This window comes from Schistocerca serialis, chromosome 8, assembly GCF_023864345.2.
Source record: "Schistocerca serialis cubense isolate TAMUIC-IGC-003099 chromosome 8, iqSchSeri2.2, whole genome shotgun sequence".
NCBI classification, from domain to species: Eukaryota; Metazoa; Arthropoda; class Insecta; order Orthoptera; family Acrididae; genus Schistocerca; species Schistocerca serialis.
In genome coordinates, this window is record NC_064645.1 from 506,721,563 (window position 1) to 506,734,585 (window position 13,023).

Consider the following 13,023-nt stretch of genomic DNA (forward strand, 5'->3'; position numbering starts at 1 on the left):
ATAGGTTAACAAAACCCATTATTAAAAAAAAAAAAAAAAAAAAAAAAAAAAAAACACAATAGCTCACTCCCAACATTGCTTCAGAACCAGAATCAACAGTGACAGCTACATATGTCTGTATGTACTGTATTCCACAAACTTTCGGGATTGCAGCTGGATGACTAAGACATCCTGTCATGATATTTGAGGTGACAATTATCTAGCTATCTTCAGGTGAGTGGTTTAAGCTGGAGATTGCTAGTAGACTTCACAAACATTACACCGAAAACAGGTGCAGATACACATGCACACAGGCAGCCACTACAAGTGCATCCACTGTAGAGTTCAGTGTCTTCTTTGGTTATTGCTATGACAGGCAGGCATGTGTGTAAAGGTGATACCACATGTGTTTCTCTCTGTCTCCCAGTTAAAATCCATACGTCAAATTTATAAAACTGTTGACATGTGTTATTAAGCAAAAAAGTTTTCTTTCTGATGATATTAAAGAAATCACTGTGCCCCATGCCTTACCTAGTTGAAACCTTCCATCATGATCAATAAGATCTTCTGGCAAACTCATTTCCACACATTCCTTAATAACTGAATCCCAGAAGGCTCTTGTTGAGGCCAATTTTTCTGTGGAAGACTAATCCATAGAACGTCCTGTGGAGATACAGTGCTCAGCTATAGCTGACTTAGTTGTCTGTGAAAGGCAATCACGTCTGGTGCACCTTTCACATACTGATTTGACCAATGTAGGCATTGCCACATCCTGCCTACTTTCAACAAAATATTGCTGACTTTGCTCGTATGGCAGGTTCACCCATGATTTTAACAGATCCTTGATCTTGTGGCTGGTCATGTTCCCTCCTCCTTAAAGCTAGGCTGATTTTATGTGGAGAATATCCATTATTTTTTAATACAGACTGTACATGTTCCAGATCCTTTGCAAGGCTGTCTCTACCAGGCACAACATGTGCTGGGTGCACCAAGGATGCTTGTAGTTTGTGAATGGTTGTGACAGCTAGATCCCTGCAAACACACATCCTTACCTACAGCTACATAAATAATCTGTAAGCCACTATACGGTGGTTGCCAAAGGGTATCCACGATTTCCTTTTCTGTTCCATTCGCAAATGGAGCAAGGGAGAAACAACTATCTATGTGCCTCCGTGTAAGCCCTAATTTCTCTTATCTTCAGGGTCCTTACACAAAATGTACAGTGACGGCAGGAGAATCGTCCTGCAGTCAGCTTCAAATGCCACTCATCTAAATTTTTTCAATAACGTTCCTCAAAAAGAGTGCTGTGTTCTGTCCATAGATTCTGATTTGAGTTCCCACAGAATCTCAGCAATACTTTTGCGCTGTTCTAACCTAGCAGTAACACATCTAGCAACCCACCTCTGAATTGCTTTGGTGTCTTCCTTCATTTTGACCTGGTGCAGATCCCAACCACTCAAGTAGCACTGAAGAATAGGTTGCACTAATGTCTTATATGTGGCCTCCTTTACCACACTTTCCTATAAATCTCCCAATAAACTGAAGTGGAACATACGCCTTCCCCACTGCAATCCTTACAAGCTCATTCCATTTCATATTGCTTTGCAGCATTACGCCTAGATATTTATTCGACATCACTGTGTCAAGCAGCACACTACTAATGCTGTATTCGAACATTAAGGGTTTGTTTTTCCTATTCATCTAACTTAAATTTTTCTACATTTGGAACTAGCTGCCATTCGTCACACCAACTAGAAATTTTGTCTAAGTCACCTTGCATTCGCCTACAGTCACTCAATGATGACACCTTCCCAAACACCACAGCATCGTCAGCAAACAACAGCAGGATGCCACTCACCCTGTCTGCCAGATCATTTATGTACGTAACAACATTCCTATCATACCTCCCCGAGGCACTTCTGACGATACTGTCTCCGATGCACACTCACTAGCAAGGGCAATGTACTGCACTCTATTACTTTAAGAAGCCTTCGAGATGCTGGCATATCTGGTATCCTGCAATGTATGCTCATTAACATTCTGCATTGGAGCACCGTGGTAAGTGCTGTTTCGAAAATCTAGGAATATGGAATCTACAATGAATGGAATGCCCAATGACCCATCCACTGACCAAAACATCCAAAAATGGCATACGGCTGCCCTCCTCCACTTCTATAGTCAATTGGATCTTCTTGTGGATTCAATTCAAATGCTGCAAAAATCTTGGCAGTTCTTCACCATCGGATCACACTACAAAACTTATCAACAACTTATTGCCAGAAGACTTTTGGTTTAAGTTCTACCAAATCAACTGCCCTCTCTTGAAAGTCTTCCTTAAAAAAAGTTTGCTATCAGAGGGAGGGGGAAGATGGATTACCTACGGTAAACGGTCAATTTGCTCAAAATATTCACTGTTGAATAAAAAGGAGGTCGAAGAAAGGATGCGAAAAAAATATGGCCGTTTTATCAGCTTTGAACTTACGGCTAATGAGTGAAAATGAATCCACGAGAGGGATCTTAATGAAGAATGAGACAACATCGATACTTGTATAGGTCCAATTTATTGAGTTGTTGTGACTTCAGTCTATTGATACAGTCACCACAGTTGCAAATTTGATACAATCATTTTCCCACAAAAGGACTCAGTAATGAAGCAGTCTCTCTTGCCCATTTATACATCAGAGCACCGATATTGTTCACGACAGGACATAACGCTAGATTTTCTTTGTAAATGTTTGGAAGGCCACATGTCCTTGGTGGAACACAGCTGCAAGCTCTTAATCTTTTCACACCCAATGTCTTATGGGGGAGAGAGAGAGATTTAATTCAATAACAACGATGTTCTTATTCCTAGTCTCCCTGTGTGGTCTTTATTGATGTTCTGGTACACTGGTCCACTTGACAAGCTATAAATCTTCTGATCATAGATGTTATGTGGCAACAGCACACTGGCATTTCCCTTATCCACTGCAACGACCACAATTTTTCCCGAGCACCGATAGTGTCCCGTTGTAAAAATCCTTATCCGTACAATACGCCACAAAGTGTCGAAAAGCGACTGCTTGCAGTGATGCAGCTGACACGTGAGCAAACATCGCTGATTCCCTCGAAGCCGACTCCTTATAGACCCGGTCCACTTGTGCCCAGGTCACACCACTGACCCACTCCCAGGAGAGGGATGGGATATTGGATGCAATCTCCGTGTGCAGATAAAACAGCTATTTTGAAATGTTATCCAGTTCACAATGAGTAAAACAAATCCTATTCTTCACGAGTGCTAGGTTTGCCTTACACGGGATGAACTTCACTGTGGGAGACTTCGTAAAATGTGTCACTGATGCAAACTTTGGAATGAGTTCAGTGTGCCAGCACTTCAGTAAGAAACAAAAGGCAATCGGCAATCTTGTTCGTTTGTTCTGTAACTTTTCCAGCATCTCAATGTCTGATGCCATTCTCCTTCCCAAAGAGATATCGGATGTGATTCTTGAATTTTTCCTGGCGTTAACCGTATTCCACGAAGTTCTGGGATTTCGACCAGATGACATCAACATCTTGCCACGACACGATTCTTCAGTTTCTCCCAGCATATTTGTTGATCAAATAGTCCACGGGGCCACTGCCGGTTCGTAGAGTCCGACGGGCACAATATTTCGGTGATCGGATATGTTACCGTCATCAGGTGCACTAACAAACTGAGCTCCCGAGGGCACACACAGACTTGTAACCCCTCTTCCTACCAGCTGTTTCTCCGCAGTCTGCACCCACAGCCGAGCATCAGCGGTTGCAGAGATTCTAGCATTGGCGTCTGTGGTGGCACTGACATAGGTGCTCTGTCCGATCTGGTTCCCAGATCGTGTACTTTGCTGAGAGTCTTCTTAATTCAACTCAGTGCTGGTACTCAAGCCTCGTCAAGATTATAGCCACAATCTCAATTGATGAGATCACCCCTGGTGTGAATTTCTATGGCCTCTGTAACAACAATGTCCAAGTATTTGGAAGTCTGTGCCAAGATTCTAGTACATTCGTACTCCTTTGCGTGATTGTCAGACAAACAATGCTCTGTGACCACTGACTTGTTGGGATACGTCGGTTGAGTGTGCCTCTGGTGTTTCCAACCACAATCTTCGATGTGTGTCCACTATATGTCTTTCCACATTGACACGGAATCTGGAATATGGCAAACAGGTTTCCATTTGGATGTTGCCAGGAGACCGCCAACCTTTTCCAGCATGTCCTGACCTCAACATATTTTCTGTTTAATGGACTATGAACAAACAGGAGGAGTTGCAATGGGCAGCCCATTCGTGCCTATGGTCACAAATTTGTATATGGAGTACTTCAAGGAGGAAGCCCTGGCATCATCCAAATGGAAAAGCAGGTGTTTTTTCCATTATGTGGATGACGTGTTTGTCATCTGGCCCCATGGAAGGGACAAACTCCTTGATTTCCTTACACATTTGAATCCCATACATCCCAACATCAAATTTACTACGAGACCGAAGCAGAAGCAAGATTACCATTCCTATGTCGAGGTCAAGAGAAGAGCTGATGGCACCCTATGTCATGATGTGTATCAGAAGAAAACATGCACTGACCTGCATTTGAATGCAGACAGCTGCCACCACCCTTCCCAAAGGAAAAGGGTTCTAAAACACTACTACACAGGGTGCACACCATCTAAAATGCAGAGTGTCTGCGCCAGGAGCTGGAACATCTCAGAACTGTATTAAGAAAAAACGGGCACCCGGAGTGGCAGATTAGGCACACTCTCTGCACCACCACAACAGTACAACCCGTGGAGAGGAAGTAGTTCAAAATGGTTCAAATGGCTCTGAGCACTACAGGACTTAACATCTGTGGTCATCAGTCCCCTAGAACTTAGAACTACTTAAACCTAACTAACCTAAGTACATCACACACATCCATGCCTGAGGCAGGATTCGAACCTGCGACCGTAGCAGTCCCGCGGTTCCGGACTGAGCGCCTACAACCGCTAGACCATCGCGGCCGGCAAGAGGAAATAGTCACTAAGGAAGAGGCAGTCATTACCTTTATACGGTACACTGGAACACTATCAGGAAAAATCAAATGCATACTGAAGAAGCACTGAATAAAAACTGTCTTTTGCATTCTCTGTGAAACAACATCATTATTAGGAGGCGTCAAGACGATCTCAGTTTGCAGAAGGCCGGCATATAACAGATTCTGTGTCAAAGTGCAAAGACATATAGTGGACAGACGTCGAACATTGTTGCCAAGAAACCAGAGGCACACACTAACTAATTCATCCCAACAAGTCAGCAGTCACAGAGCAATGTATGTCTGAGAATCATGTGATGGAGAACGGACATATCAGGATCTTGGCACAGAGCTGCAAATACTGGGACAGTGTCATTACAGAGGCCCCAGATATTTGCACCAGGGATGATCTCATCAACCACGACTGTGGCTATAACCTTGTCGAGGCTTAAGTACCAGTACCAAACAAACTGATCTAATGACCAAGACAGGCAGAGCACCTATGTCAACGCCACCACAGACATTAATGCTAGCATCTCCATGACCACCGCCGTGTGGCCACAGAGGAAACGGCTAGTGGGAGGATGGGATATAAGTTGGTCGCATGCCCTCAGGACTTCAGTTCGTCAGTGCCCCTGATGATGGCAACAAGTCTGATCACTGAAATATTGTGCCCATTGCACACATTTGTGGACCTTTCAATCATCTTGACATGATATTTTCAGCCGACAAATATTCAGCCATCTTCAGGAGAGTGTTTTAGACTTGAAATTGCCATTAAGTGTTGCTAATGTGATACCAAAAACTGGTGTCGAGACTCACATACACAGGCAGCCACTACATGCCGAGTTTAGTGCCCACTTCAAATACTCATTAATGTATGGAATACAGCCAAATAGGTAAAGGCAATACTGTATGCCTGTGTGAATGTGGGCATGCAGGAAAAAAATTCAGAAGTCAAATTAATAAAATTACCTGTCGCTAGATGTTTCATTAGGCATAAAATGTTTTCTTTCTACAGGGTGTATACGCAGACAAGGAAAATAAATTCCCACATTTTTCCCAGATCTCCCAGTTAAAAACGCACTTTTCCCCACATGAAAATACAAGTCTTCCAAGGTAAAAAATACACTTTCTCCATGATAACCAACAGTGCAGTTTCCCTCGGAGCAGTAAAAACATCAATCCTTCGAATAGTAAAGGTTTTATACACCATTGTACAACTTCCCGGCACTTTAGAAAACGAAACTCGGCAAGAGGGGTGGGGGAGGAGGGGCGCGGGGGGGGGGGGGGGGGGGGGGGGCCCATTTTGGAAATATCTTTGATGTGCGGCAACATGTACGCTGTGTATTTTCATATTACAATACGCTGCATCTGTCTGTATTACAAGAGTATACATTCGAATTCCACCAAATACAGTACATTAATTTCCAAAGCATTGAAATAGATATTGCGATGCGTTTTTGTAAGCTATCACACCATGTGATATCGCCAGCCAACGACAGCAGATATTCAGAGCATAGGATACATGATGTAGTAAGCCAATAGCAACATTACTGTGAAGTTACATGAACACACAAATTGGAAAAGTTTATGGTTTAAATTAATGTACATAATGTAGCTACAAGAAAAGCTATGCTTTCACATATAATATTGGTCTTTTTAGTGTGTGTTACACTTTAAGATACGTCACACAAATGTGCTGGTAAAATTTTGAACAATGACATTAATATCTAGTCTTCTAGGCTCGAAATAATTCCAAGTAAGTGGTACTCAAAGTGTTAGTTTTAAATGAGACTCAAATGCTCTGCGATTTAAGAAATTCATTGCACATTCTCACACATAACGTAATTCATACTGTGTAAAAGAAAATTTCCTTTGAAAATAATGCTTTTCAAAGAACCTTTCGCAATATTTTCCCATGACCTCTTCGACATGGGTTCATTTCAGCAGATGCCAGAGAGCTTCAGAGAACAGATGTTACCGCGCGTGGGCAGCTACGATAACATAGGAAGCCCATATGTTCGTACACATATGGCATTAGGAGTTCTTACATGACGGTAAAAAAGAAAGACATCAGAGGATACTCCAAGATCATAGGAATTTTGTAAACCATACCAAAATACATAATTCGGCTTGAAGGACACATTCATATGTACAGATTTGCAATGAAGTAGGCCCCAACTTGATATTAAGGTTTTCAGTGCGCTTTTCACGATGAAATTTTCTTGGAGTACCAGTAATGTATTGTCTCGTGTTTGGTTCTTTATTATAGCATAATGCCATACGTGCCAGAAGATAAAATGGTGTACTTGAAATTCAGTGAACAGTTGAAACTAGCCAACAGTGTGGAATGTTTCGTTTCTTATAAATTGACTGTATTTGCAGAAAATATAAATGAAAGCCACATTTATTCAGTAAACTAACAAAAATAGCATCGTTGTTGTGCAAGGCGATTAATGCTTGACTGCCAAAAATGTGGAAATAAAATAAAATCAGAAAACATATTTTAGCCTTCCATAACTATGTGAATGTCTTAATTCCATTGGTACCTCCCGGCCACAAAAGTCCGTTTTGTTTTCATTTGATGTGTGAAGTGTAAACGAATAAAATGCAGCAAAATCACTACACGTAAACATGCGTCACTATCCCCCAACACAGGTCACTATCCCCCCCCCACACACACATACACACTACAACCCAAACTGCTCTGTGCATGCAAGAATATGACAGCTTAGGTGCACCAGAAAAAAATTTCTGGGTAGTGTGACTGCTTCTTATATTGCTGCAGGCACAGTTCAAGTAGCCAGAAGCGGAAGGTATTGCTCATATGCACCTCAGCTGTGCACACGCAGGAGCCCGCTGACTACTCAAAATGAACTTAATAGTAAACAATTATTACGTCACGCTCATCGGAAGTAGTTTGCTGTTACGAAATATTCTATTGTCTTCATCCTAAAGCCTTTGACACAGTTTGCTTTACACAGGCGCTTGTGTGTGCACTGTGTTTTGTTGTGGTAAATTGTGCATTTCCTTCGTTTTATTTCGGTTTTATTCTGTCGTTTACATTTTATTGCTGTAGTATTATTCTGCAGTAGCGGGATACAGTAAAATTCTTTGTTAGACTATCTGTTCTTACCAGCCAAACTTACAAAAATTTAACTCAAGCCTAAGACAACGAAAAATTCTCGGAATTTTAAAAAAATTTCTGGTTTTCTCCCAGATAAAAAAAAATTCCCGGATCTCCCAGTTCTCCTGGACCTTATACATCCTGTTTCTAATGATACTAAAGGAATCATTGGATCCTAATGCCTTATTCAGTTGAAAGGCCATTACATAATTAACAATATCTTCTGCCATATGTATTTTCACATTAACTGCATCTGAGAAGGATCTCGTCAAAGCCAGTATTTCTGTGGCAGGAAAATCCACAGAATGTCCAGTGCAGATACAATAATCTACGGCTGATTTACTGGAATGTGAAAGATGAGTTTGGCAATGAAGTTCAATGCACCTATCATATACAGTGTGTGTGGTATGACCCATGTAGCTTTGCCACACTGGCACTCTGCACCAGTTTTTGGTATAAGATTAGTGACATGAACTAGCAATTTCCAGAGTGAAACAATCACCCGAAGATGCCTGAATAGTTGGCAGTCTACATACTGAGGCAAGATGTCAAAGTCATCCAGCTGACTCAAATATGACTATTTTATACAGGCACAACATAAGTATCACATAAACATAATTTTCATGCTGTATCTTCAGGCTACATAGAATATTTCAAAGCAAAAGATAATATTTAACCCAAATACACAACTTTAAAGCTGAGACCAGTGACAGTGACAATCATTTCTGGAAGTGCGTTCTAGGACTGCTCCTGGAAAAAAGCCGCCTGATGCTCTCTTCAGATTCTGGGAACAATTTCGTATTGCAAGTGTTTATGACCTATTACTTACCAGTAGTTGGGAAGGTGTCCATTTAAACTTAATCATCCTGCTTTCCCAAAAGGGTACAGAAATGTGTCACTGAGTAACTAGAAAGGAATTATTTCACAAAATAACTACATCCGTATTAAATTAATTTATTGTGACCTAGAAAATATTTTCAAAAATCTTGAGCGTCATGTATCACACATAAATATCACAGAAAAATTGACAAACACACTAATAGGTTTTGAATTTTTTTTTTCCAGTCTCAGCCTGTCCATCCATAAAGTAAGTTTAAATTATCATTCTACACAAATTGCAGATCCAACTCAATAGGAGATACACAACACCAAACCCATTTCTCCAAATAGGAGAGATTTTGTGTACATTTACAAATCATATTTTAGTTATTCTAAGGCATTCATTAGGCCAAAATGTAATACCCTTTTAACATGCAGTGATTTTGATGGTGCAGGTACTTACATCAGTTTACTGAAATTACTGTCCTTAGTGCCACTGCATATACTACAAGTGAGACTGAAGATTTAACAGCACTTTTCGCAGAGATGTTCATTTAGCACACATACTATTCACTGCCTGTTACTTGACCTTTTTTATTTTTATTTACAAATTCTGTCTCAACATTGGTGGAGGCTGTGTGGAAAATATCATACAGAAAGGTTACTCACACCATTTGTTTAAACACAATTTAATCTTTACTACACTTTCTACCTTTGGCTATAATGGCTGGTTTATTGAAATATTAAAGGGGCCACCAATGCCCTTTCAATCTGTGAACAAAATACTGCTGACTCAGCAAAAAATTTCTACAACTAGTTTCATCTTCTAATCACAGTAAATAGCAATCCACTACATGTAGAAAACATTTTAAAACACATCAAGTTACTGCAGTCAATCACTGTTTGTAACATCAATATGTACACTCAACTATTAGTTCCTCGTCACTTCCAACTGCTGCTTATTTTACACTTCACTTCATAGTTGATATTTTGTAACTCCTCATCAGAATCTCACAGTGATGTTGAGTAGTGGACCAACACACTTAAAAGTACACTTTTGAAGTTTCTTAGCTTCTGACAAAGTCCTTCAAAACACACACACACACACACACACACACACACACACACACACACACACACACACGATATGGCCACAGTCTGTCTCTGGGACATGGGGCAGAGAGAGAGAGAGAGAGAGAGAGAGAGAGAGAGAGAGAGAGAGAGTGTGTGTGTGTGTGTGTGTGTGTGTGCACGCGCGTGCTTTTTTTTTCTTCATCTGTCAAAAGCACTATGTCTCAATTTCACAAAAAGGATGGTTGCAACTCACTGTGTAGCGGTGATGCTGAATCGCATGCAAGCATAACGAAAAGCTGTCAGAAAGTGAGCTTTCAGCCAACAAGGCGTCTGTCAAAAATAGAACCCCACCCCCCCGCCCCACACACACACACACACACACACACACACACACACACACAGTCTCTGGCAGTTAAAGTGAGACTGTGAGCAGCAGCACATGACGGGACAGACAACTGGATGGTGGAGGTAAGGAGGAGGCTGAGGTGGAGAAAGGGAGGAATAGCAGAGTAGGAGTGGGGGACAGTAAAGTGCTGCTTTTGGGAGCGTACACAGATGAGGTACAGGCAGGAGGCTAGAAGGAGAGGGGAGAGGGGGCAGTAGTGGAAAAGGAGAGGAGTAAAAATACTGAAGGCGTGTTGTTGGAATATACAGCTGCGTTGGGCTGGAGTGGGAATAGGGAAGGGACTAGATGGGTAAGGACAATGGCTGGATAAGATTGGGGCTAGGAGGGTTATGGGAATGTAGGATATACTGCACGGAGAGCTCCTCCCTGTGCAATTCAGAAAAGCTGGTGTTGGTGGAAAGGATCCAAATGGCCCAAGCCATGAAGCAGCTATTGAAATGGAGAATATCCAGCTGGGCGGCTTGCTCAGCAAGAGGGTGGTCCAGCTGTTCCTTGGCCGCAGTTTGTCGGTGACCATTCATGCGGACAGATTGTTGGTTGTCATGCTCACATAGAATGCAGAACAGTGGTTGCAGCTTAACTTGTAGACCACATGACTGGTTTCACAGGTAGGCCTACCTTTGAGAGGGTAGGTAATGTTTGGGACCAGACTGGAGTATATGGTGTGAGGATGTATGGGACAGGTCTTGCATCTAGGTCTATTACAGAGGTATAAGACTTGAGGCAAGGAGTTGGGAGCAGTTGTTGCATAGGGATGGATGAGGATATTGCGTAGGTTTGGTGGATGGCAGAGTATCACTGTGAGAAGGGTGGGAAGGATAGCGAGTAGGACATTTCTCATTTCAAGGCACGATGAGAAGTAGTTGAAACTGTGGCTGAGAATGTAATTCAGTTGCTGCAGTCCTGCGTGGTACTGAGTCACAAGGGGAATGCTCCTCTGTAGCTGGACAGTGGGAGGTGTTGGGTGACTGGAAAGGTAAGGCAAGGAAGATCTGTTTTTGTACAAGGTTGGGAGGGTAAGTGTGGACTGTGAAGGAATACGCATCACAATAGATGTGTCAGCCATGGGCGGCTAAGCAGTATGGAAGGGTCTTCTTGGTATGGAATGGGTGGCAGCTGTCGAAGTGGAGGTATTGCTGGCGGTTGGCAGGTTTGACCTGGATGGTCTACAAGCTAAGCTGCAACCACTGTGCTGCATTCTACGGGGTCATGACAATCGACAAGCTCTCTGTCTGCATGAATGGCCACCGGCACACTGTGGCCACAAAAACCACCTCAATGCTGAGAATGCCATGCAACATGAAGTTCTTCATTTCAATGATTTTTCCACAGCCTGTGCCATCTGGATCCTTACCACCAACTTCTGCTTTTCTGAATTCCACAGGCAGGAACTCTCCCTACAATATATCACGTTTCTGTAACCCTCCTGGCTTCAAACTTAATCAGTCACTGTCCTTACCCACCTAGCCCCTTCCCTGTTCCCATTCCAGCACTACACAGCCCTCTATTCCACCAACTCGCCAATAGTCTTTCTATTTCTCTCTTTTTCCACTACCCCCCTCCTGTCACCCTCCCCCGCCAGCCCACCATTTAATCTCCCGACTGCACCTACCTGCCCCGGTATCCTTCCCCCTCACCACCCAGCCTCCTCCGCACCACCTGGCTGACTCTCCCATCATGTGCTGCTGCTTGCAGTCTGGTTTTAGCTGCCAGGGACTGTGGTCATGTGTGCGTGAGTTGGGTTTGCGTGTGTGCATGTATGTTGTCTATTTTCAACAAAGTCCTTGTTGGCCGGAAGCTCACTTTCTCACAGTCTTTTTGTTGCGCCTTTCTGCAACTTAGAATCTCTGCTGTGTGGGAGAGGCAACCATCTTTTTCATAATATTGTTACATTCCATAAAGGATTATGTCTGATAGCTAAGAGAGAGCCAATAGTCAAAGCTCCTACTACAGCTATCAGCCAGAAAAGCTGTGTGAACAGAAAGTACTTCTGCAATTTATAAGGAAACAACACAAGGATTAATCAGCATTATCACAGATATATTCACTACAATGTAAATAAAGAAAACTAAATTGCTACTTTTCATATTAATGCGAACTGTGTTGGAAACATCAGCAATGGTAGTACAAAAATTTTTTTAAAAAAATTTCAAGAAATGCTGTTCTATGGGACTAATACAGGAAAAAGTGGTGAAAAATGCTATTGCTTGAAACTACTGTGTCACAGTCTATTTCATTCATTCATTTTTAATTCATAAATAATTTTCCAGAATGCAGACGCAAAGGAGGTCCTTCAGGAGTGAGGACCGGATCGAGTTACACTCGAACAGGTAGAGACAGCCACTGAAGCTGACTCAGTTACGTGTGTTGTTGTTGTTGTTGTTGTTGTGGCCTTCAATCTCATGACTGGTTTAATACGGCTCCCCACTACTCTATCCGGTGCCGGTCTCTGAATAACTACTGCAATCCACATCCATTCGACCTTGCTTACTGTAGTCACCTCTTCTTCCTCAACAATTTTTAACCTCCATATTTCCCTCCAATAATAAACTGACAATTCCTTGGTGCCTCAGAATATGCCCAATCAACCATTCCC